Source organism: Sus scrofa, chromosome 8 (genome assembly GCF_054392235.1).
Source record: "Sus scrofa isolate SSC_HxYL_T2T_F1_AM1 chromosome 8, Sscrofa_HxYL_maternal_Yorkshire_Landrace_v2.0, whole genome shotgun sequence".
Taxonomy (NCBI): domain Eukaryota; kingdom Metazoa; phylum Chordata; class Mammalia; order Artiodactyla; family Suidae; genus Sus; species Sus scrofa.
Genome location: NC_139390.1, coordinates 44,458,593 through 44,480,041, shown reverse-complemented (window position 1 = coordinate 44,480,041; position 21,449 = coordinate 44,458,593). Strand labels below are relative to the sequence as shown.

Sequence of the window (21,449 nt, the reverse complement as noted above, 5' to 3'; positions counted from 1 at the left end):
TACATTCTGGAAAGTATCCATGGCTATCTATCTTCCTGGGGCTCTTCTGCCTGACTGTTGAGTTCTAAGTTTTCTTCATTCCTGCTTCTCTTACCCTGTTTCCTCAGAACCACAGTGCCTTAGAGACTCGGATGAAGTCCAGCCCTCTACCCCCACACCCATGTTTCTGTCCTAACGCATATGGTATTTGTTTCTGTCTTTCTGACTTACTTCACCTAATATGATAATTTCTTGGTCCATCCAAGTTGCTACATATGGCATGATTTCATTCTTTTTATGGCTGAGCATTATTCCACTGTACATACGGACCACGTCTTTATCCATTCATCTGTTGATGGGCATTTAGGTTGTGTCCTTGTCTTAGCTATTGCGAATAGTGCTGCAATGAACATTGGGGTGCATGGATCTTTTCAAATTAGATTAACAGCATTGCTATCTCTGCTTTACTTTAGTCTGAGATCATGGCTACAATTATTCTCTTCTTTCCTTCTCCTGTTCGCTCCCTCTTTCTCCTTCTCCAACCTTTTTCCTGTTCTTCAATTGTGGGCTATCTCTTAAACTTGATCTTTGGATTTGGTTTTTCTGCCTTTACAGTCACCTTTAGAATGCCAAATTCCCAATTTATCCGTCCCCCACCTTTCCCCTTCAGTAACCATAAGTTTGTTTTCTGTATCTGTGAGCCTATTTCTGTTTTATAAATAAGTTCATTTGGTTCTTTCAACTTTGGCTAATGCTCTGTTTGCCTTAGTGAAGAACCATCACTATCTTCTCCATTTTTTCTGCCTGGCTGGAATTCCCCTTCTGGCTGCAGTGAGTGGGCTTCTCCAATGTTTCTGATGCCTGGGCAATTCTCTATTCTCCTAGTTGTCATGGTCACCTATCTAAATAAATAGCTTTCATATATAAAAGACTAGCACTCATTTTTCATCTTTCTCCAGATTTACACTCTCCACTCCTTATAATGGTTTCACCTGATTATTGACACCTGAAGCTTTACATATTGGTAATTGCTGGGTCAGCTTTACCCACCTTGTCAACGTTCCCACTGGTTCCTAGCATGCCCACCAGTCCGGCATACTTGGTATCAAATCTCAGGCTATATTTTTTACTGCTTCTTCACTCACAGTCTGAATAGTTCTTCCAGGGTCTTAAGAACCTTCCTGTTCTTGATAAGGTCTGATTCTTATCATAGTTTGCCATATCACCCCACTTCTCCTTGTTTCTAATATACCATTTTCTCATTTCCTCTGAAGCTGAATTCTTCAAATAATTTCCCTTAAACACAGTTTTCATAGTGGTGTTTCCCTTTTCAAAGTTCTGTAGTGGCATTTGGAATGCCTCATCATAACAGATTAAAAAAACCCTCCAGCAAAATCAATACTGCTCCTTCCATGCTTCCCAAGCTTATTTTATGTTATTTTCTGTCCTAGTTCTTTTGCTCTATCCAAGACTATCTGCTTTCCTTCTTTTGAACTAATATACAAATATTGTTCAAGAAAAGGTCAGATGCATTCATTATCTGTCTGAGAGATCCTTGTGGGCACACTGGGGTCAGCAGTCCTAGATTTGGGTCCCAGCTATGCCATTCACTCATGTGACCTTTGAAGCAATGCCCTTGAGCTGTTTCCCACATATGAGATAAGATCAAAAGGACCAGCTCTACACTTGTTGTGAGAACTCCCTGAGATAATGCATGAGAAAATATTTTATAAACCACTGGGCAACATGCAAGAACAAGGGTGACAGGGACAGGGACAGCTAAACTTCCAGGAAGATGCTGCATCTCCCCTTTGATGTGATCTGATTTCTACTACAGAAGCAAGTATTAAATATTTTTTCACTTTTTTAAAGTTTTATTGAAATACAGTTAATTTACCAGGTTGTGATAATTTCTGCTATGCAACAAACCAGTTTCATTATACATGTACACATCCATTCTCTTTCAGATTATTTTCCTACATAGATTATCACAGAATATTGGGTCGAGTTCTCTGTCAGTTAATTTTTAAATTTAAAAATATTAAAAATGTAAAAAACCCAACTCCTCAGTAAAAACATCCGACTTGCAGATGTCATTCTGCTTGGTCCCTGTCTTTTTCTTGAGAATCTGTTTTCTGCTCAGCATCTTGGTTCATCACGACAAGTAAATCTTGGCTCCTTAAACGTTGGCAAGAAAAACTCCTGTCTCTGAGGATATTTAAATCTTTCTTGGCTCATGATCACTTCCTCTTGGGTGTTAAAATGAAATGATGCCTTCCAGCCTTTCTGAAATAGAGCTGTGAGAAAGACTCGTGATGTTCTCATTTTGATAAAATGATTTTCATCAATCACAGATGTAATGGGCTGTGGTCAGGTCAACAGCTCTTCGAGATTTCTCAGATCTTCTGCTTTTGTTTTAGATCCCAATTATTTAGATTATTTTATGACCTCTCTCTTCCTTTTCTTTCTTAATGTTAATTAACGGAGAACCTTTCCCTGAAATTTTTTCTCTGTTATTTTCCCAGTGCTTGCAGTTTTTTTCCTGGTAGTTCTGACAGACCATCTGTCAAATTTTTTCTGGTTTCGCAGCAGTTGCATGCTTTGGTTTTTTTCCCTCCATTTTTAAAATTGCTCAGATAGTACACAAAAAAATTCTCATTGCAAATGGTTCAAACAATGCAGAAGTTTACAGAGTAACAATTTGGGTTCCTATTCACTCCACTTTCATTCCTAATTCCTTCTGCAGAGGTAACTCCACTCTTACAGTTTGATGGGTATCTGAGAAACAGAACTAATAAGTTATATAAAGATATAACTATAGTTATAGATAGAAGAGATTTATTATCAGAATTGGCTCACATGTTGTGAAGGTCAAGATGTCCCACAATCTGCCATCTGCAATATAGAGAACCAGGAAAGCTGGTGGTGTCATTTAGTCCAAGGCTAAAGGCCTGAGAATAGGGATTGGGGGATGATGGTATAAATTAAAATCTGAGTGCAAAAGCCCAAGAATCAAAGGCAGGAATCAGAGAAATGCAAATCAAAACTATATGAGGTACCACCTTAAACAAGCCAGAATGGCCATCATCAAAAAGTCTGCAAATGACATACAGTTTTCCACAGTGGTTGCACCAATTTACAATCCCACCAACAATGTTAATGTGGTGTATAACACTGATTGATTTGGGGATATTGAAGTATCCTTGCATCCCTGGGATAAATCCCACTTGATCATGATGTACAATCCCTTTAATGTATTGTGGATTTGGTTTGCTGGTATTTTGTTTAGGATTTTTGCATAGATGTTCATCAGTGAAATTGGCCTGTAGTTTTCTTTTTTTGTGGTATCTTTGTCTGGTTTTGGTATCAGGGTGATGGTTGCCTCATGGAATGAGTTTGGGAGTGTTCCTTCCTCTGTAATTTTTTGGAATAGTTTCAGAAGGATAGGTGTTAGCTCTTCTCTAAATGTTTGGTAGAATTCGCCTGTGAAGCCATCTGGTCCTGGACTTTTGCGTGTTGGAAGTTTTTTAATCATAGTTTCAATTTCAGTACTTGTGATTTGTTCATTCATCTTTTATATTTAATCTTGGTTTAGTCTTGGAAGATTGTACTTTTCTAAGAATTTGTCCATTTCTTCTAGGTTTTCCATTTTATTGGCATATAGTTGTATATAGTAGTCTTTTATGATCCTTTGTATTTCTGTGATGTCCATTGTTCCTTCTCCTTTTTCATTTCATTTTATTGATTTGAGTCCTCTCTCTTTTTCCTTGATAAGTCTGGTTAAAGGTTTATCAATTTTGTTGATCTTTTTCAAAGAGCCAGCTTTTCATTTCATTGATCTTTTCTATGGTTTTCTTTGTTTCTATTACATTGATTTCTGCTCTGATCTTTATGATTCCTTTCCTTCTACTAACTTTAGGTCTTGTCTGTTCCCTCTCTAGCTGATTTAGATGTAAAGTTAGCTTGATTATTTGAGCTTTTTCTTGTTTCCTGAGGTGGGCTTGTATTGCTATAAACTTTCCTCTTAGAATGGCTTTTGCTGCATCCCATAGGTTTTGGAGTGTCATATCTTTGTTGTCATTTGCTTCTGGGTATTTTTTAATTTCCTCTTTGATTTCTTCAGTGATACATTGGTTGTTTAGTAGCATGTTGTTTAATCTCCACATGTTTGTGTTTTTTGCAGTTCTTTACTTGTTGATTTCCAGTCGTATAGTGTTGTGGTTGGAGAAGATGCTTGATATGATTTCAATTTTCTTAAAGTTACCGAGGTTGGATTTGTAGCCCAGGATATGATCAATCTTAGAGAATGTTCCATGTGCACTTGAGAAGAATGTGTATTCTGTTGCTTTTAGATGGAATGTCCTATAAATATCTATGAATCCATCTGGTCTAATGCTTCATTCAGGGCCTGTGTTTCCTTATTGATTTTCTGTCTGGATGGTCGGTCCATTGCTGTAAGTAGGGTGCTAAAGTGCCCCACTATTATTGTGTTATCATCAATTCATCCTTTTAAGGTTGTTAGCAGTTGCTTTATATGTTATAGTGAACCTATGTTGGGTGCATAGATATTTAAAATTGTTATATCTTCCTCTTGGATTGATCCTTTGATCATTATGTAGTGACCTTTGTTGTCCCTTAAAATATTCTTCAGTTTAAAGATATTTTGTCTGATATGAGTATTGCTGCTCCTGCTTTCTTTTGAGTCCTATTTGCATGGAGTATTTTCTTCCATCCTCTCACTTTCAATTTGTATGCGTCCCTAGAAGTGAAATTGGTCTCTTGAAGACAGCATATATATGGGTCTTGCTTTTGTATCCATTCAGCCAGTCTATGTCTTTTGGTTGGGGCATTTAGTCCATTAACATTTAAGGTAATTATTGAAATGTATGTTCTTATTGCCATTTTATCAATTGCCTTGGATTTGTTTTTTTTTTTTTGTTTTTTGTTTTGTTTTGTTTTGTTTTTTGTCTTTTGTCTTTTTTTGTTGTTGTTGTTGCTATTTCCCGGGCCGCTCCCGCGGCATATGGAGGTTCCCAGGCTAGGGGTTGAATCGGAGCTGTAGCCACCGGCCTACGCCAGAGCCACAGCAACGCGGGATCCCAGCCGCGTCTGCAATCTACACCACAGCTCACGGCAACGCCGGATCGTTAACCCACTGAGCAAGGGCAGGGACCGAACCCGCAACCTCATGGTTCCTAGTCGGATTCGTTAACCACTGCGCCACGACGGGAACTCCCTGGATTTGTTTTTGTTGGTCTTTTTTCTTCCCTTCTTCTCTTGTTCTCTCCTCTTGTGGTTTGATGACTATGTTCAGCATTGTATTTGAGTTGATTTTTCTTTTCTTTTTCTTGTCTTTTGTCTTTTGTCCTTTTAGGGCTACACCCATGGCACATGGAGGTTCCCAGGCTAGGGGTCTAGTCGGAGCTATAGCTGCTGGCCTATGCCAGTGACACAACAGTGTGGGATCCGAGCCACATCTATGAACTACACCACAGCTCATGGCAATGCCTGATCCTTAACCCACTGAGCAAGGCCAGGGATTGAAGCCATAACCTCCTAGTTGGATTTGTTAACCACTGAGCCACAATGGGAACTCCTTATTTGTTTGTTTATTTATTGTAGATTTTTGTTTTGCAGTTCTTCTGAAGTTTTGATATGAGTATATATATATATATATATATATATATATATATATATATATACATGAGATTATTTTAAGTTGTTGGTCTCTTAATTGCAAGTGCATCTCCAGTGTCGTGCATATGTACCCTCCTCTTCTCATAATTTCTGATTTTGGTGGCATAATTGTGCATGGATGATTTTGTATCTTTACTGTATATATACCTTTACTGGTGAGCCTTGTCATTTGTGGTATTTTTGTTTCTGATTGAGGCCTTTTCTTTTCTGCCTAGAGAAATTCCTTTAGTATTTATTGTAAAGCTGGTTTAGTGTTGCTGAATTCTCTTAGCTTTTGCTTATCTGAGAAGGTTTTGATTTCTCCTTCAAATCTGAATGAGAGCCTTCCTGGGTAAAGTAATCCTGGTTGGAGGTTTTTTCCTTTCATCACATTAAGTATATCATGCCACTCCCTTCTGGCCTGCAGAGTTTCTGCTGAAAACACTGCCAATGACCTTATCGGGGTTCCCTTGTATCTTATTTGTTTCTTTTCCCTAGCTGCTTTCAAGATTTTCTTTGTCTTTAATTTTGGTCGGTTTGACTAATATGTGTCTCTGGGTATTCCTCCTTGGGTTTATTTTATATGGTACTTGTGCTTCCTGGATTTGAGTGAGTGGTTCCTTTCCCATGTTAGGGAAGTTTTCGGCTATTATCTCTTGGAATATTTTTTCTGTCCCTTTCTCTCTCTCTCTTCTCCTTCTGGCACCCCTATAATATGGATGTTGGTTCATTTAATGTCCCAGAGTTCTCTGAGACTCTCTTCATTTGCTTTCAATCTTTTCTCTCTTTTCTGTTCTGCATCCGTAATTTCCACTAATCTGTCCTCCACCTCGCTTATTCGTTCTTCTGCCTCCCGTATTCTGCTGTTGGCTGCTTCTAATGAATTTTTCTATTTCAGTTATTGTATTTTGCATCTCTTCTTGCTTAAGTTTTATATCTTGTATCTCTTTGCTCAGTGTTTCCTGTGAGTTATCCATCTTTGCCTCCAGTTTATTTCCAATGTCTTGCATCATCTTCAGCATCAGCAACCTAAAGTCTTTTTCCTGGATGCTGAGAATCTCATCACTTAGCTGTTTTTCTGGGTTTTTTTCTTTCTCCCTCATCTGAGTTATAGTCCTCTGTTTTTTCATTTTTATAGGTTTTTGGTATGGTGATCTTTTTACAGATAATAGAGTGGTAGCCTCTCTTATTTCTGGTGTCTTCCCCCCTTGTGGCTGAAGTTGGTACAGGGGCTTGCTATAGGCTTCCTGATGGGAGGAACTGATGCCTGCCCACTGGTAGGAGGGGCTGATTTCTATCCCTCTGGGGAGTGGGGCTTTGTCTCTGGGTGCGATTATAGGTGGCTGTGTGCCTGGGGGGTCTTTAGGCAGCCTGTTTACTGATTGGCAGAGCTGTAATCCCACCTGGATTGTTGTTTGCCCTGGGGCTGCTCAGCACTGACTGATGGGTGGGGCCAGATTTTCCCAAAATGGCCCCCTCCAGAGAAAGGCCTGCTGCTGAATATTCCCAAGAGCTCTGCTTCCAATGTCCTTTCCCCACAACAAGCCACATTCACCCTTGTTTTCCCAGAATGTCCTCCAAGAACTGCAGTCAGGTCTGGCCCAGATTCCTATGGAGACTGCTTTGCCCTGGGACCCAATGCATGTGAAAGTCTGTGTGCACCTTTTAAGAATGAGGTATCCATTTCCCCTACCCCCGTGAAACTCCTGCATGCAAGCCTCACTGGCCTTCCATTCCAGATGCTCTGGGGGCTCTTTCTCCTAGTGCCATATCCTCAGACATGGGAGTTTGATGTGGGGCTCAGAACTCTCACTTCTGTAGGTGAGCCTCTGTGATACAGTTACTTTCCAGTCTGTGGGGCTTCCCACCCAGGAGGTATGGGGTTGCTTATATCACCTAATCACCCCTCCTACCTCTTGATGTGGCCTTCTCTTTGTCTTCTGGAGTAAGATATCTTTTTGAAAGTTTCTGGCCCATTTGGTTGAAGATTGCTCAGTATTTGGTTGTAATTTTTATTGTTTTTAGGAGAGCAGTTGAGTTCCAGTCCTTCTATTTTTCCATCTTAATCTTGAGTTTATTTTTATAATATATTTTTCTATGTGGTGTGAGAAAATGTTCTAAGTTCACTCTTTTACATGTAGCTGTGCATACATAAAAATACACCAGCTTCGAAAGAGAAAAAAATTATTATTTCTGACATTTCTGGGAAGAGGCTGGGAAGTCCAAGACCCGGATGCTGGTCAATTTGATTCCTGGGGAAAACCCCCTTCTGCTTGCAGATGGTCACCTTCTGCTTGTCCTCTCGTGGTAAAAAGAGGTCATATCTTTCTTGTTGCTTCTTTTAAGTGCACTTATCCTTTTTCTGAAGCCTCTGACCTCATGACCTAAAGATGTCCCAAAATCTCCACCTTCACATATCACCACATTGAGGATTATGGCTTCAACATAAGAATTCTGGGGGCACACATTTAGTCCATAGAAACGGTAAACTGAAAACAACTGCTAAAGGTTTGTTTCAGGTTAAGCATACATACTTACAAAGAATACATGGTAAATGAAATTTAAAATTTGTTGAAGGGCTATCTGTATACTTTTTGTATGTGTATGTGAATTATGTTGCTATCTTTGCACAAATTTTATTGGGGCTTGATGAGCTTTTCTCAGTGTAGTCTAAGGCTAGTCTATATTCCATTTCCAAGCTAATAAAGGAGTTTAACTGATCTATGAAGTCATTGCTAATAAGAAAGGAGATGAATAAAAAATCAACTCTTATTCCCCATGGAGGGATGTTTTGGGGCCCAAATGTTTATCAATAGGTGAATGAATAATCAAATAGTGTTATAGCTATTCAGTAGAATACTACTTGGAAATAAAAAGAATGAACTATTGGTTCAGTATTATTCTGAACAAAAGAAGCCAGACCAAAGACAATGTATACAGTATGATTTTATTTATATAAAATTCTAGAATATACAAATTCACCTATAGTGACAGAAAGATCAGTGGTTTCCTGATGATAAAAGGAGAGGAACAGAAGGAAGAGATCACACACAAACATGAGGAAGAATTTGGGGATATAGAAGATGACTATTAGTATGATTACAGTGATAGGCAAATCTTATCAAGTGCCACATTTTAAATATATGCAAGTAAATGTAACTGTATACAATTGTTGTTGCACATTTTTTGGTGTTCTGTTTATGGGCTTGTATGAGTAATAAAAAAGTCTTATATAATCCATTAATTATTTTATGTTATATACATATATAGTCTATTGTCCTTTTAGGGCCACACCCACAGCATATGTAGGTTCCCAGGCTAGGGATCCAATCGGAGTTTTGCTGGCCTATGCCACAGACACAGCAACGTGAGATCAAACCTGCAACCTCATGGTTTGTAGTTGGATTCGTTAACCACTGAGCCACGATGGGAACTCCTGTTTTATATTTTTTCTCTTGCCCTAATTTCAGGGAAAATTATGCTGTTGTAAGACATTCACAAAATATACCTTCTACCAACAGTAACATCATTTGAACAAGTCTTCTTTTTTTCTTTTCTTTTCTTTTTTTGATTGCCCATGGCATGCAGAAGTTCCTGGGCCAAGAATCCAACCTAAGCCACCAAGGAACTCTTTAACAAGTTTTGTTTTGTTTTGTTTTGTTTTGTTTTTGTCTTTTTAGGGCCTCACCCATGGCATATGGAAATTTCCAGGCCAGGGGTCGAATTGGAGCTGCAGCTGCAGGCCTATGTCACAGTTCATAGCAATGCCAGATCCTTAACCCACTGATGGAGGCCAAGAGATCAAACCCACATCTTATGGATATAGTTGTATTCATTACCTCTGGGCCACAATGGGAACTCCTTAACAAGTTTTTTTAGATGTTTGTTCTCAAAGCTTTTTTGCTTTAATATTTTCAATTTTACAAAATACACTTTGCTAATGCAGTAATAACTGGCATTTTCCAAAAAAAAAAAAAAAGATGCTTCAAGCAGTATTTAAATTGGAAACAAACCATGAATTTTTCATGTCACATCAAACTCTACAACATGATTGCAGATCATGAATTAATTTTATCAAAGAAAAGAAAAATATTTTAATTTAATGACATAAACCACTATGTTATGTCATGATTGTCACAATCTCTTTAAGAAGTCTCTAGATCCACACAGTACTTAGCGTCTTATTTTTTTTTAAGTTTCTTGTCTCTAAAATAATTGAAATAATCTGGAGTTCCTATTGTGACTCACTGGGTTAAGAACCTGACATAGTATCCATGAGGATACAGGTTCAATCTCTGGCCTCACTCAGTGGATTAAGGATCTGGCATCACTGTAAGCAGAAGGGTAGATCTCGGATCCAGTGTTGCTGTGGCATAGGCTGGCAGCTGCAGCTCTGATTCGATCCTCAGCCTGGGAATTTCTATATGCCATAGGTGCGGTCATAAAAAGAAAAAAAAGAAATAATCTATTTATATTACAAAAATTCAAATTATCTATACTATCCACATTTTAAATCTGTTATTTAATTAAATCTGAAATTTTAATTTTTTAAAAATTTAGTTAATTTTATTAAACATTCAAATCTGGGTTCCCCCCATGAGGGGGGCATGTCCATGGCATGTGGAAGTTCCAAAGTAGGGCTTAAACCTGTGCCACAGCAGTAACCTAAACCACAGCAGTGAAAAGCTGGATCCTTAACTGCTAGGCTACCAGGGAACTCAAAGGTGGTCTTCTTTTTTTCTTTTTAATGAGGCATAATAGATATGTAACATTATATTAGTTTAATGTACAGTTTAATGATTCCATATTTGTATATATCCTGAAATGATCACTACAATAAATGCAGTTAACATGATAGTTACATTACACTACAGAGTTATAAAAAATGTTTTTTCTTGTGATGAAGACTTTTCAGGAATTCCTGTTGTGGCGCGGCAGAAATGAATCCGACTGGTAACCATGAGGTTGCGGGTTTGATCCCTGGCCTTGCTCAGTGGGTTAAGTATCCTGCGTTGCCATGAGCTGTGGTGTAGGTTGCAGACGCAGCTCGGATCCCCTGTTGCTCTGGCTGTGGTGTAGGCTGGCAGCTGTAGCTCTGATTCGACCCCTAGCCTGGGACAGACCTCCGTGTGCCATGAGTATGGCACTAAAAAGAAAAAAACGAACAAACAAAAAAAACAAAAAAAAACTTTTAAAGAAATACTCTTACAGCAGGGGAACTATATTCAATAATCTGGAATAGTCTACAATGGAAAATTGTATATATATGTATGTGTATATATATACTTCGGTACACCTGAAACTAACGCAACAATGAAAATCAACTATACTTCAATTTTTAAAAAATTACTCTTAGCAACTGTCAAATATGCATGCAAATGTTAAATATGACTATTCTTAACTATAGTCACCACATTGTACATTAAAGCCTCATTACTTATTTTATAATTGGAAATTGGTACCCTTGGACCATTTTCACCCATCTTGCCCACCTCTCACCCCCCACATATCTGGCAACCACCAGTCCTCCAGTCTGTTCTCTGAATCTATGAGATTTCAGGGGTTTGGTTTTGTTTTTCTTTTTAGATTCCACATGTAGGTGAAATCATGTTATTAGCAGAATAGCTAAAAGTTCTTTGAACATGAAATAATGTGATTCATTTGAGCTTTTGTCCTTCATGAAATTGTTCTTAGGGAGTTCATCAGAGTCAACGATAAATAAAACAGAAGTTGTTCAAAGAAAACATTCCTTTTTTTTTTTTTTTTTTTTTTTTTGTCTTTTTGGGGCTGCACCCAAGGGAAATGGAATTTCCCAGGCTAGACATGAAATCAGAGGTGAAGCTGCCAGCCTACACCACAGATACAGAAATGCCAGATCTGAGCCGAGTCTTTGACCCAAACCACCGCTCATGGCAATGCCAGATCCTTAACCCACTGAGCGAGGCCAGGGATTGAACCTGCATCCTCTTGGATACTAGTTGGGTTTGTTATCGTTGAGCCACAACGGGAACTCAAACGTAAATTCTAAGGAGAGAATTCTTTTTATTCCATTTAATATGCTTTCCCAATGATTCCATCTGTAATTTAATTTTATTTTCAGGCTATCAGATTCTTTTGCCTTGTTTGGATCATGGGCATTGTGCAACACCGAGATAATGGTATTTGAGAACTTCTAACACCTGAATTCAGCCCTAAGACAGCCTTAAAATAAGCAAATATGCAGACGAAAAATGGCTCAACTATGAGGAAAAAAAACAAGGGAAAAATCTGCTCAAAAGGAGAAGTCTAGAGAAGTACTGTTAACAACAAAACTTAGAGGACCAATGATTTGCCCATTGGGTATCGGTTATCATCATCTTCAGTTAAGTGTCTGTTCTACCCACTGGGCTAGGTTGGATGTGTGGCTGTGTTCCTGAGATAGGGGAGGGAGGTCCTTTATGTTTCTAGGATAGTGGGCATTTCTGATGGTGCTGATAATAGGCAGAGAGAGCTCTGTGGACTTGCATGTGTTGGCAACAATTCCAGTATACCTGGGTTGATGATCCCCCTCTCCAAAATTTAGAAGAATTCTAAGAATTTGATATTTTAGGGGACAACACAAAAATTAAGACACATGGATAAGTATATGTGTATGACTGGGTCACTTTGTTGTACAGCAGAAATTATCACAGCCCTGCAAATTAACTATATCTCAATAAAACTTTAAAAACATAAATAAGGAGTTCCCATTGTGGCGCAGTGGTTAACGAATCTGACTAGGAACCATGAGGTTGTGGGTTCAATCCCTGGCCTTGCTCAGTGGATTAAGGATCCGGCGTTGCCATGAGCTGTGGTGTAGGTCGCAGACGCAGCTCGGATCCCACCGGTGTAGGCCGGTGGCTACAGCTCCAATTAGATCCCTAGCCTGGGAACCTCCATATGCCACAGGAAGCGGCCCTAGAAAAGGTAAAAAGACCAATAAATAAATAAATAAATACAAAAACAACAATAATTAGAAGAATTCTAAGAATCTGACACTTTAGAGAACAACACAATAATTAAGACACATGGTTTGGTATGAATAGTAGGGCATCTTAAAGTGAATGTAAAACAGAATAATTCTATTATATAAAGTTGAAAAATAACCTCCTTTAACAGAAGACAAAAGGGACTTTAAGTGGAGATAAATTGAAACCATTAACATGAACTCATCATCTGTTCTTTTTAGATGATTGCTGTTAGCACAGTAACTAGAGAAGTGTCTTCTCTGTCACCCCACCTCCTTCTGGCAGTCATGTTAAACAGTGCATTAAATAGTTCCAGTGTCCTATTTTTTTTTTTTTTTTAACTGCGCTTGTGGCATATGGAAGTTCCCTGGCCAGGGATCCAGCCCACACAACAGCATAGACTTAAGCCACAGCAGTGACAATACCAGATCCTTCACCTGCTGAGCCACTAGGGAACTCCTGTTTTTTCTTTTTTCTCTACTGTCATTCTCTTTTATTTTATTTATTTCTTTATTTCTTTATCTATCTATCTATCTATTGTTTTTTAGGGCTGCACCCACAACATGGAAATTCCCAGGCTAGGGGTCGAATCAGAGCCACAGCTGCAGGCCTACACCACAGCCACAGCAATGCCAGATCTGAGCCTCATCTTCCACCTACACCACAGCTCATGGCAACACCTGATCCTTAACCCACTGAGAGAGGCCAGGAATCAAATCTGCATCCTCATGGATACTAGCTGGTTTCATCAAGGCTGAGCCACCACAGGAACTCCTTGTTCTCTTTTAGAAAGAACCATAGCTTTTTAAAATATCTGATCCTCTGTCTTGAAGCAGGAAAAGTCAAGTTGAACCTAGAACTTTTTCTTTCAAAATGCAAAGACACTTCCAGATGCCCTCGCTGTTAGGTGGGGAAGGAGGCCAGCAGCAGAGAGGGAAGCAACAAGCACTGTCAGTTACCATGCATCCTAATTACCATGTTGTTCCCTAGGATTCTGAATTCCTACAATCATTTCAATTTATTTTTTGATCATTGGCCCAGGCATTCTAGAATTGCTTCCAACATATGCAGGTCCAGAAGAACCTTCCTCAGGAACAAGAACATAAATTTAACAAAGGCAGCCAGTATGATGAGCAGCTATGATCAATAGATACCTACTTGCAGATACTAACATCATATAAGCAAATTATTGGTTCCCCAAGTTATTTCTTTTTTCTTTTTTTTTTTTTTTGCCATTTCTTGGGCCGCTCCCACAGCATATGGAGGTTCCCAGGCTAGGGGTCCAATCGGAGCCGTAGCTCTGGCCTATGCCAGAGCCACAGCAACACGGGATCTGAGCCACATCTGCAGCCTACACCACAGCTCATGGCAATGCTGGATCCCTGAGCAAGGCCAGGGATCGAACTCGAAACCTCATGGTTCCTAGTTGGATTTGTTAACCACTGAGCCACGATGGCAACTCCCCAAGTTTTTTCTTTTAAAGACCTTCTGTAGCCTTCTGATTTTTTCTTTATATACATGCTACTATTAGCGTATTCATCTACTTTAAGCCAGTTTTAGGGCAGAATACTAATTCCATAAGCTAAGATTAGTAGAAGAACCTTGAATCTCTGTTGATAGGTCAAAAGATTAAGGTAAAACACAGCATGCCACAGGTCATGGCAATACAGTCATATTTCCAATATTGTCTACAAAAAATATTGAAAATTGAACAATCCAAAAAATGTGAGTTTTTTAAACTTCTAGGTTAAAACTACAGATGTGAGCTTCTTTCCTTTTTTTTTTTTTTTTTTTTTTTTGGCAGCACCCATGGAATGTGGAAGTTCCCAGGTCAGTGTTTGAACCCACACCACAGCAGTAATCAGAGCCACTATAATGCCAACACTGGATCCTTAACCTGCCGAGTCATCAGGGGACACCTGAGTTTCTTTTCCTAAAGGGATAAAAATGTATAAGAATGTATGTAAAATGTGAGAATATGCTATAGAAAGAGGGACAATGCTAAATGGATGGAGCCAAAGAGGAAATTAGCTAAGACACAGTATATATATATGTGTGTATGTGTGTGTATAAACATATATATACATATGTATTAGTTTAAATTATATTATAGATAAGTCAAAGATTGACCCTAGCTCTAATAACACCGAACTCAAGGTAGTTCCTGGTCAGAAAACTAAGACATTATTAAACTGAGCAAATGTACTAGAGAATAGAAAAGTAAACTGAAATAAAAATAAGGAGAAAAACTATATTGAAATATAATGTAAATCCAAAATAAAATCCAAAATGTTCATCCTTTTCTACAAAGAGAGAAAATTTAGCAATTATGTCAAATAAATAAATTTCGGAATTGGCGGTAGAACAAGTTAACTGATAGGAGTAAAACTGATAGTAAAACACACCAAGATGGAGCAGAACCCTATGGTCCTTCCCCCTCCTCAAGTCTTCCACCTGCCTTTTGTCTGTACAAAAACTTTAATCAAAGAATAGATTTAATCGGAAAGGTGAGAAAATGCAGAAGCAAAGGAAAACAGTCAAATGAGACCAAATAATAATAGTTTGGTTATTAAGCAAAATCAAGGACCTTTAATTCCTTCTCAAGGGCTATAGATAATATTCTGAGCCATATCCTGTGATCTATTTTATAGATGCTAAAACCCTCACCAGGTGGAAGAAGTTAATTGCATGATGACCAGACTGTAGCCATGACATAATCAGCCACAATTCTGAGAAATGGCCTCAGAGAAATGGGAACAAACTGACCCTGGAATTGAAGACTAACTGTACTTAAAACAATCAAGATGATGCTGGTCAAACCACCTATTAACCAATAACCAATTTCAAGATGACTGTCAGAGCTGATTGTGCTATTTCTGATGTGGCCCCCTCCCTCCTCCTATAAATGTTCTTGCCCACTGATTGTCAGGGTAGGGGTGGAAACTGGCCTTTGGACATTTGGGCAGGAGTCTGCCCTCTCCCTTGGTCGTGGCATCCGAAATAAGGCGAACTTTCCTTCCACCAATCTTGCCTCTTTATTGGCTTTAGAGCGGCAAGCTGCCAGACCCCACCTTTGGTGACAATATTAAGTAGTATTTTAGAAATAAATGTACTTTACTGAGGAAAAAAACAGTGAGAAAACAAAAATGCACTCTGAGCTTTCTAAGCCCACCTAGAACCACATTCCTGAAGCCTCCCATGAGCTAGTCTGGGAGCCGACAACAGGGGCCCAGTGAGCCGACAACAGGGGCCTTTGTGTGGAGAGGAGGAGGGGAAGTTGCTAGTACTTCGTAACTGCCAGAGTTAAAATCCAAAGAAAGAAAGAAAAGAAAAGATCTAATCCTGAACATGTGAACATGATAAAAATCAGAAACACGAAAATGTTCATTTTGAAGTCTGGCCGAGTATGTCACCACCTCCATTCCATGTAATGTGTGGAATGTGACAATGATTCTCCAAGTATTAAGACTGGGTTCATCTTGATTTATTCTTTTCCCCATGATTCTAACCATTCTTTTCTTTTCTTTTCTTTTCTTTTCTTTTCTTTTCTTTTCTTTTCTTTTCTTTTGTCTTTTGTCTTTTTAGGGCCGTGCCCGAGGCATATGGAGGTTCCCAGGCTAGGGGTCTAATTGGAGCTGTAGCTGCCAGCCTACACCACAGTCACAGTAATGCCAGATCCAAGCCTCGTCTTCAACCTACACCATAGCTCACGGCAACGCCAGATCCTTAACCCACTGAGCAAGGCTAGGGATCGAACCCACAATCTCATGGTTCCTAGTCAGATTTATTTATGCTTCACCATGACGGGAACTCCCTCTTTTCATTTTTATAATTAGTATCGTACACATTATCACACAAAAAATATATACCTAAGAAAAGTAATTTTTTATGGACAGTTGGTTGATAAAATGCACATTTAAAATCAATCAGTGTATGACACCATTTCCCCAACTCCTTGGCAACAAAGTCCCATTTGTCCACACTGTATTTTGAGTTGAGTTCCCATCTTTCTCCCTCACTGTGAAATCCCATTGCAGTTGTTTTGTAACTGAGTAATCCCTAGGGGGCATTCCCCGAACAGACCCCTCCCCCTACTATGTCCTCTACCTGCTTTCTGACTGTAGGAAAATTTTAGTGAAAGAATACCTTTAATCAGAGAAGTGAGAAAATGCAGAGAAAGGAAAATAGTCAAGCAAGACAAAAATAACACTTTAGCCATTAAATGAAGTCAAGGTCCTTTAGTTCCTCCTCAAGGACTATAGGTAATATTCTGAGCCATGTCCTCTGAGTTATTTTGCAGATAACTGAAACCTCCACCAGGTGGAAGAAGTTAACTGTATGCTGCTCACAAGCCTGTAGACCACAGACCTGTTGGAACCAGAATGTTGATGATGTTGACTCCTGGTTACCTTAACCACAAACCGGTCAGAAGGATGTCCATGAGTTGATCACACACCCCACTACCCCCACCCCTCACCCTGTATTTAAAAACCTTTCCCTGAAAGCCTTCAGGGAGTTTGGGTCTTTCAAGCATTAACTGCCTTGGATTCCTTGTTTGGTGCCTGCAATAAATACTGCACTTTCAGAGTTGCCATTGTGGCTCAGTGGGTTGAGAACCTGACTAGTATCCATGAGGATGACTGTTCAATCCCTGGCCTCTCTCAGTGGGTTAAGGATCTGGCATTGCCACAAGCTTTGGCATAGGTCACAAATGCCGCTCAGACCTAGTGTTGCTGTGGCTATGGCATAGGCAGGCAGCTGCAGTGCTGATTTGACCCCTAGCCAGGGAACTTAACACATGCTTCAGGTGCAGCCCTAAGAAAAAGTAAAAATAAAAAATAAAAATAAATACTGCACTTTCCTTCACCTTAACCAGTGTCAATAGGTTGGCTTTACTGCATGTGGACAAGTGGACCCAAGCTTGATTCAGTAACAGTACCTATACCTATCATGACCGTCTTGAATAAAATCAGCCTTAACATTAAAAAAATAAAAGAAAATCGGAGTTCCCACCGTGGCGCAGTGGTTAGCGAATCCAACTAGGAACCATGAGGTTTCGGGTTCGGTCCCTGCCCTTGCTCAGTGGGTTAACGATCCGGCGTTGCCGTGAGCTGTGGTGTAGATTGCAGACGTGGCTCGGATCCCACGTTGCTGTGGCTCTGGCGTAGGCTGGTGGCTACAGCTCCGATTAGACCCCTAGCCTGGGAACCTCCATATGCCGCGGGAGCGGCCCAAGAAATAGCAAAAAATAAATAAATAAATAAAAGAAAATCAATCAGTGTAAATCAGTAACCATATTTTATTTTAGAAATACTTTTTTCCTCCCAGTTATTTTCAGGGGCTTGATTTACCTGCACAATGTTCTAAGCCTCCATCCTGCCTGTGTAGGTGGTCTGAGGCAGATTTCTGAAAGCACAGGTGAAGGTCAACTTCATTTCAATTAGTAGTTTCTGTTCTCATTCAAGGAGTACAAGCCAAACATCATTGCTCCAATTCACTGATCTCTGGCTGGATTTCTTGCATAAAAAATAATAACAGAAGGCAATTAAACACATGAACAGACTAAGGAAAATTGTAGTTTGTTAACTCTGAAAGAGAACACCTAAATGCCATTCTTGTGATTATGCTATTTTGTAACATGTCTGCTCTCAAAAAGCTTTGCGGATGTGTGTCTTGCAGAAAAACTGGTTTAGTTTCATAAACATCCATAAGCTATCTATGTATATATAAATTTCAAGACTACAGACATGTAATTGAGGCACTTTTTCATTCTTCTTCTAATTAAGGTACTTTTCCCTTTTGTATTATTCTTGGTTGCTATTCACCGTGTAAACACAGCAGAGATTTTACTATTTTTTTAAAAACTGAAATAACATTGATTTATAACATCATATGCTTCAGGTGTACACACATTTTATATTTCTCTTAGTTTCTTTCTTTCTTTCTTTTTTTTAGGGCCACACTTGTGGCATATGGAAGTTCCCAGGCTAGGGTTTGAATTGGAGTTACAGCTTCCAGCCACAGCCACAGCAACGTGGGATCCGAGCTGTGTCTGTGACCTACACCACAGCTCACAGAAACTCTGGGTCCTTAACCCACTGAGCGGGGCCAGGGATCAAACCCACATCCTCACAGATACTAGTCAGGTTCGCTACCACTGTGCCATAACAGGAGCTCCTGTTTTGGTTTCCTTAATGACCTTGTGATCATTAAATCCACGTCTTTTTACTCCAACATATTTAAAGCTGTTTGTTAGAGGTGGCTAGAGTTTTTTGAAGGGTTTAAAATGAGATTAAAGACCTCAGACTCCATTTAATGTCACTGCTTCTTCTTTGTCTCCCAAGAAAACCATCATACCCCATTTAATACTTGCTTAACGTTTATGATATGCCAAGAAACATATGAAAGATGAAATATCTTTCCTTGAGATAACAACTTAAAGAAGCACATTAGTGCTCATTCTGGCAGCACATTTATTAAAATTGGAACATAAGGAAAAGATTAGCATGGCCCCTGCTCAAGGATGACACGCAAATTCATGGAGCATTCCATATTTTTAACCTATCTACAAAACAGAAACAGACTCATAGCCATAGAGAGAAGACTTGTGGTTGCCAAAGGGAAGAGGGAAGAAGGAGAGTTTGGGGTTGGTAGATGCAAACCATTACATTTAAAAATGGATAAGCAATGAGTTCCTTCTATACAGCACAGGGAACTATGTCCAATCTCTTGGGACAGAACATGATGGAATATGAGAAAAATAATGCGTATATGTATGACTGGGTCACTTTGCTGTACAGCAGAAATTGACACATTGTAAATAAACTGTAATTTAAAAAATAAGTACATAAAAAAAGAATCACATTACTTTTATTTTCTTGTGGGTATTTGGGGAGCATTTTTCTCTAACAACTATTTACATATTAGAAATACAGGAGCTGGTATCCATTTGAACATGGACAACTTTATGAGTATATTAGACAAGCTAATGGTAAAAGGGATGATGAACATGGCAGTTCCTCCAGTGTCTGCAGTGATAGATTTGGGTCCGGTAAGACATCAGCAAAAATAAGACAAAGGAACGTGAAAGGGCCGTGGAAGAAGGAGGGGAAAGGACAAAAACAGGACATCCACAAGTGAGAAAGGCAAAAAGCAACACTTCACAGCTGGTTTGGGCCTGATCCTACCAACCACCTTGGTTGGGGCTGATGGCCGGTGCCACTGGCTCTGCTGTTCCATTGAGCACAGGCTAGGCTCCCAGGCCATCAATACTGGTGAGGTCACTATGTGTCAGGGACGGAAGGAGACAGAAGCAAGACCAATGTATCACTGAGCTTGAGAGCACGAAAGGTCATGGAAATCATAAAAATGGTCAAGTGTCTGCCCCTTCTCCCAGCAGAGTAAAGCCCCTCTTCATTTCTCCTGCCTTCTAGACAACACTGATTCCTGACAGCACCCAATCCATGGCAAATGCCTGCTTTTTTGAGCCATCTCCCCAAAACATGTAACAAGCCAAATTCCCATAGAAAGTCCCTTCCAAATCTTTCTTTCTTTTCTTTTCTTTTTTTATTTTCTTTTTGCTTTTTAGGGCCACACCCAAGGCATATGAAAGTTCCCAGGCTAGGGGTCAAATCAGAGCTGTAGCTGCCAGCCTACACTACAGTGACAGCAACGCAGGATCTGAACTGCATCTGCGATCTACACCACATCTCACGGCAACACCGGATCCTTAACCCACTAAGCAAGACCAGGGATCAAACCTGCCTCCTCATGGATACTAGTTGGATTCGTTACCACTAGCCATGACGAGAACTCCCTTCCAACTTTCTTGATGAGAGACCCCATAGGTCCTCCATGCTATGTGGTCTCTATGGTTGCCATGATGTCAGCTAATAAACCCAAATTTGTGTGAATACGGGTGTATTACTGGTGGGTTTTGGCCACATTGCATCAACAAGAGACAGGCTCAGATTTAGAATTTCTACATATTTTCTTTTCAAAATGTCAGGATCATCTGTGCCTTTTCTAAAAATGAAGATTCCCAGGCTTAATCCCAGATCACCTGAGCCTCAGCTGAGGCCCAGGATCTGCATTTTCACATGCTCCCCAGGTGATTCTTACATGCGTGAAAGAGTATAAACAGCTTGATATGTGGGTGTGCTGAACAATGTCCATCCAGAAAAAGCCAGCAGAGGACCGTGCACCTCACCCACACCAGTACCTCTCCTTGGGAGGGCACTTCCAAAGCCTCACAAGCTTAAAAACACAGTTTTGTAAATGCATTCAATCCTCGTAATTTGCAGATTCCATATCTGTGAATTCCCTACTTGCTAAAATTTGTTTATAACCCCCAAATCCTTACTTGTGGCCCTTTGAGGTCATTCGAGGACATGTGCGGACTCTTGAAAAGTCTGAGTGGAGGATGCTTAACTTCCCAGCTGAGGCAGAACATGCCTCCTACCTTGTTCCACCTCTCATGGTGAGAGGACCAAAGTTGGAGGGAACTGGAATTCCCTCTCTGGCCTCTGTTGATGCGGCAGCATCAGGCAAGTCACCTGAGGCTTCTGAACCTCCTGTTCTCTCTCTGTGTCTCTTGTCTCTCTGTGTGTCTCTGTCTCTTGATTTTTTTTTTTCTTTTTATGGCTGCACCTGCGGCATGTGGAAGTTTCCAGGCCACGGGTCAAATTGAAGCTGCGGCTACCAGTCTTGGTTTCTTTTTTAATTGTTTGAAAATAGATATAACATCAAATTTACCATTTTAATCATTTTAAAGTATATAATTCTGTGATATTAAGTACATTTACAATG

At 39.7% G+C, this 21,449-nt stretch overlaps 1 non-coding gene across 1 annotated transcript; it reads left to right on the top strand.

Annotated features, from left to right (window-relative positions):
• Positions 1-19,093: 19,093 nt before the first annotated feature.
• Positions 19,094-19,199, top strand: LOC146400457 (U6 spliceosomal RNA). Its single transcript, XR_014813907.1, has one exon. It is a non-coding gene; the product is annotated as a U6 spliceosomal RNA (small nuclear RNA).
• The last annotated feature ends 2,250 nt before the right edge of the window (positions 19,200-21,449 follow it).